Consider the following 6,046-nt stretch of genomic DNA (forward strand, 5'->3'; position numbering starts at 1 on the left):
GAGCCACCAGGATGGAGGATAAGAGAAAGGCCAAGGAGGAGGTTTATGGATTTGGAAAGGGGAAGACATGCAGGTGGTTGGTTTGAAAGAGGTAGATATAGAGGACAGGGTGAAATGGTGACGGATGATCTGCTGTGGCGACCCCTAACAGGAGCAGCCGAAAGAAGATGATAAAGTGATAATCAAACATAACAGGAGAAAAATATATATTTTGTTAATCATTAATCTTCTGATTGGGTAACAACTTAATGGCTCATTCTTTTGTCCATTGATTCTATTCTTTTATTACCTGGTTTTCATTTCTGTCCCAATGGTTGTGTCATTTCTTACCTCTATTGAGTTCCATATATAGCTAAATGTCTCAAAATTTGTTGTTTTATACAAAATTCTGAGGTAAATCATTTTGGATATATGCTTTGATTGTGGTATATATTTTTTGTTCTATGAATAAACTTCGAAGAGAGAAACTTTGCTATCTGACTCTCATGTCTTTTTGTACCTAATGGCATCGTGCCCCAATACATCAAGCAGAAAGTGTTTTCCTCAGTTTCCAGATGTTTACAGATTGTTGTTAAAAGAGGACATGATGCTACACAATGGTAATGGGCCTTTAAACATTTTATATGTTTTCTTGTTGTTCTATTGTGAATAAAATATGGGATTATGAGATTTGCAAATCATCATATTCTGTTTATATAAATATATATATATAATATATATATATTATTTAAAAAATGATTCAATTCATAATTTTCCACAAAATTCTGGATCAGGAACTGTGACCCCTCCACTACTGTCTGCCCAAATTCTGTCTACAGCCTGCTATGTAAACATTTTAGCTGTAATCATTACTCTCCTGTCCCTCTTGCTGTTTTTACACTACCTTGCCAGAGGAGGATGAGAATCCATACAACTACTGGCTGAGACTCAACAAAGCAGCAGATGTCTCTTCAGAATGCCTGCAAGAGCAAGGTAAAACGCTTGACAAGCCCAGTGTGGAAATAGTGCACATGTTTATCAGACACTGCCGAGTAAAGACTTAGTCGTAACCTTCAGGTCCAAACTGATTACAAATGGTCAGCACATGAAGTACAGGCTTTACTTAATGACTACCAATCTGATGTGTCTTTCAATGCCACAAGTACAGTGTGTCGCAGCCAAGGTGAAAAAGTTTGGTTGAAATCTTTGCAAATGTATAAAAAATAAAAAACAATATAAAAATCACAGCCTTTGCTAAATACTACAATCTTAGCACAGCTATTTATTGGGCAGTTTCTCCAATTTATCTTTGCAGAACCTCTTAAGTTCCATCAGGTTGGATGGGGAGTGTCAGTGCACAGCTATTTTCAGATCTCTCCAGAGATGTTCAATCAGGCTCAAGTCTGGGCTCTGGCCTTGAGCCACTCAAGGACATTCATATAATCCCGTAGCCACTCCTTTGTTATGTTGGCTGTGTGGGTCACATAACAAAGGGTCGTTGAATGTAGATGAAGCATAGATTTAGTAGTATAGATTTGAAGTATAGCTAAACCACACGTCCTTTTCATCATGTTCATTCAGGTCATTTTGTCTGCTTGACAGGACCATACAAATTTGTGTATCTTGTATTAAAGCATTTAAATTTTGCTGCTTTGAGTACAATTCTCTCATACTGACCACTGGATGTTCAACTTGGCACCTCACGGCAAAGACTCTCTGAGGATTTCAGAAATAGAATTGTTTCTCTCCACAAAGATGGCCAGGGCTACAAGAAGACCAGTAACACCATGAAACTGAGTTACAATACAGTGTCCAGGGTCCTACAGAGGTTCCACTCAGAACAGGCTTAGCAAGGGTCAATCAAAGAAGTTTAGTCCTCATGCTGTGCATCAGGTACAGAAGCTGCTTCAAAAAACAGATGCATACTCCCCCTCACAATATCCAACAGCCCTGTGTCATCTGTGGAGACCTTCAAGTTTCTGGGCACTACCATTTCGCAAGACCTGAAATGGGAGTCCAAAATAAACTCCATTCTCATAACAGTCAGGCAGAGGATGTACTTTCTATGCCAATTAAGAAAGTATGGTCTACCACAGGAGCTGTTGATGCAGTTCTACCCTGCAGTCATTGAATTGGTCCTGTGCTCATCCATCACCATCTGGTTTGGAGCAGCAACAAAACAGGACAGGAAAATACTGAAACACACAGTTAAAACAACAAAGAATTTCATTGGTGCTCCCCTGCCCACTCTCCAGGACTTGAACTATACAAGAACCAAAAACTGGGGAGAAAAAATTACTACTGACTCTTCACACGCTGGACACAACCTTTTTCAGCTCCTCCCTTCTGGCTGGCGCTACAGAACTCTGTTTACCAAAACTGCTGGACACAGGAACAGCCTCAATAATAACTCACCATAATTATATTCCCTGCTTCATATCTATAAGTACTGCCTTATAAGAGCTGTCAGTCATCACATCATCCGAAATTCAGTGGGTGTCAGGGCGCGTGAGGCAAAAGCAACAGGAGCACCATTCTAAAGACATACAACGCCCAGTCCATGTTGGGATGCGTCAGCTGAAAGGACAACAGGTTTAGTAACATCAAATTATTGCAGAACTGGGGGATTGGATATTTAGTTTCTGGAAGGCAGATTTCTGCAATTCCTGCCATAACCATTCTATATCTTGCTTTAGTAGAGCATGTAAAGGTCCTTTGACATCAATATAATGTGGAATGAACTTTGATAGAGAGTTTGTAAGGCCCGTTGCAAGGCCTGTTTGTCATCAGGTTTTGGCATTTGGCGGATAGCTATAGTCTTGTCAGGGTCAGGTTTGATGCAGTCAGCAGTCAGGAGGTGGTCTACATAGGAGACAGAGGGGACACAAAATTTGCACCTGACAGGGTTTAGTTGCATGTTGCTGGCACGTGTGGCAAGGATTTTGTAAAGTACCTGTTTTAGTCGTTCATCGTGTTGCGATACACTGGATCTATACATATCCTTACAGAGCCATCAGCTCTTGTCTTGCTGGTGTAACGGTGTGTAAAATAGTTAAATTAATGCATAAATGGGGACAGCGTCATCATGTGAAATAGGGACCGCCCACAGCAGATATAATGAGACTATGCTGTGGAAGTTTCTTTTAATTCTCCATGCGGGTTCCCTTATTTCCTGTTCTCCATTGTGCAGCTCAGCAGAAAGGACTGCCTGGGCAAGACCGTCACACTGGGTTATGACCTAAAGTCCAGCAGACACCTTGCAACACACTGCACTCCCACAGCAATCTCTATTGGTCCAGCAGAACCACCATTCCCTTAATAAATTGCAAAACCCATTTATTTGACAGAGCAAAGCAATGGTGCCTTTACGATATCTGACATTGTAAAAAAAAAAAAAAAAAAAAAGAGGAATCAGATAAAGTAATTGAACACTTTCTCTCACAGTTTTTTTTTTCTTTAGTTAAAAAGATTTGGTTTACATTTAGAATGGATCTCAACAACCTGGAAATTTAGTATAGTCATCCTTCTATCTGCTTGGACTTAGATAGTGGAAGGAAACCGGACGAACTGAACACACACCTGAGTTTTTTAGCTAGCCACGTAGTAGATCTAAATGAGTCAGAAATGTCTTATTTGTTTGTATTTTCAGAAGTTAATTGTGCTACCTTGATGATCTCATGGTTTTTGCTCCCAATGAGCAGGTTGCACTTATAAGGCTGAAGACTCAAGGACTTGATGGACTCTGACGGAACGACGGAACTTCGAACGCAACTTCATACTAGCTGTAGATGCTTTATTTGATGGATTAGGTGCTGTTCTTTCCCAGATCCCAGAGGGTGGCACTATGGCCAGGCAAGTTGCATTTGCTAGCAAGACACTATCACACTCTCAGATGAATCACCCAGCTCACAAGCTAGATTTCCTCGCACTTAAACGGGCGATATGTGACAAGTTCCATTTTTGGTTAAAGGGGCGTCATTTTATAGCTTGGATGGATAATAATCCCCTCACCTACATACTCACCAAGCCAAGACTCAATGCTTGCGAGCAATGTTGGGTTGCTAGGCTAGCTGCCTTCAGCTTGAAATATGTGCCCGGTTCTAAAAACATAGTCGCAGATGCGTTGAGCAGGGAACCTTTTGTCCAGTCCAGTGTAAGCTATCGACTCATAACTGTTCTTTGCTCAGTCATGTTGATGGAGTTGTAGATCAAGTCGTCCAGGATTCTTTCCGACTTACCACTAACTGTCAAGTAATAAGTCCTGCTGATGATTCTTCTGGTGCGACTGGAGTTGGCAGTCAATGTCAGACAACTGCAGGTGCTTTGAGTTCACAGGATGTTGCTGCTGTATTGGACGTGCATTGTTCTGGTGGTGCAGGACGTTTCATGGGTGCGGAATCCATTCCACAATTACTTGCTGTGGACCAGACTGCTGCATTCAATGTGAGCACACTCTCAGCTGCACAGGAACAGGACACCGCTGTGAGTAGAGCACTCTTTTATGTTCAGAGACATCAATGTCCTGACAAGCGTGAACGTGCTAGTGAGCCTCGCACTTTTCTAAAGCTTCTCAAGCATTGTAATAAACTTACTATCAGAGACGGCATGCTTTTCAAAGTTAAAAGAGACAATCAAATGAACAAAACATTACATCAATTCATTGTGCCAGATGCTCTGAAACAACAAGTGCTTCATGGTCTGCATGATGCAGCTGGTCATTAAGTGCGCTCCAGGACTCTTTCATTGGCCAGACAACGGTTCTTTTGGACAGGCATGGAACACCACATAGCGAATCATGTGAGGAACGGCATGTGATGTATTGTAGGAAAGACCCCTGAACCAAAAGATTGTGCTCCTCTTGAGAACATATGTACCTCTGAGCCTATGGAACTGATCTGTATTGATTTCTGGACAGCAGAGCGGGGTGACAAGAGTGTGGATGTTCTGGTAGCGACAGACCATTTCACTAAATTAGCCTACGCTTTTCCCTACAAGAACCAGTCTGCAAAACTGGTTGCTCATCACCTGTGGAATAGTCTCTTCTGTGTTTAAGGATTCCCTCGGAGAGTGCATTCGGACCAAGGTCCATGTTTTGAGAGCAAATAAAAGAAGGAGTTGTTGAATATGTCAGGTGTCAAGAAATCACACACCACTCCTTACCACCCGATGGGAAACGGGATCACAGAACGCTTCAACAGAACCTTAGGGAACATGATAAGAGCTTTTCCTCCCCAGTCCAAAGCTAAGTGGCCACAGTCTTTGCAGATGCTGACATTCTGTTATAACTGCACTGTTCACGAGACCACAGGCTTTGCGCCTTTCTATATGATGTTTGGAAGAGTTCCACGTCTTCCAATTGATGTGATGTTCCAACATGTTCTCAGCGATGATACTGTTGTGAAATACTCAGATTTCGTATCCAGGCTCAAATGTGATCTCGGTAAAGCTGCACAAATTGCACAGAAGCACAGTTCTACTGAGCAAGCTCGTCATGCAAAAATCTACAATCGGAAAGTGAAAGGATCACCTTTGACCTTTGGTGACAGAGTCATCAAGAGTTTCATCATAAATCTTTCAACAATACAGAACACTGGAGAGTGAAAACTAACATGAGCACTGGAGTGTAAGATTATAAGTAATGTTCTTTCTACAGTCTTATACAGTCTTTATGGTTATAAAACTAGGAGCTACTGAGCAACTCATAAAATAGCTCAACATTTGTGATCATCACAGATCCAGCACCAGCTTCTCAATGCCAGAGCCTTTAAACACTCCAGGAGGTCCAATGTCAAAACTCCACACATGTAGTGGGATCCAATTGGCACTGGTACGTCTCTAGATGGTTCGGGATGTTTGCGAGTTCGGCACCTACTTCTTTAAAGGTCCATAATCTTCATGAGGTGGAACGTGACTGGAGCTGGCCAACCTCAGGATGTCTCGGGATGGGCAGCTGAAGATCAATTCAACCTAAAGCAAGTTTTATCAAGTTAAAGCAGAGTTTGGCTAAACTTTTTTTTTAAAGGCCCAAAAGTCTAATTTGATTGAGCGCCATGGACCAAAATTAAAT

Source organism: Silurus meridionalis, chromosome 8, assembly GCF_014805685.1.
Source record: "Silurus meridionalis isolate SWU-2019-XX chromosome 8, ASM1480568v1, whole genome shotgun sequence".
In the NCBI taxonomy this organism is placed as follows: domain Eukaryota; kingdom Metazoa; phylum Chordata; class Actinopteri; order Siluriformes; family Siluridae; genus Silurus; species Silurus meridionalis.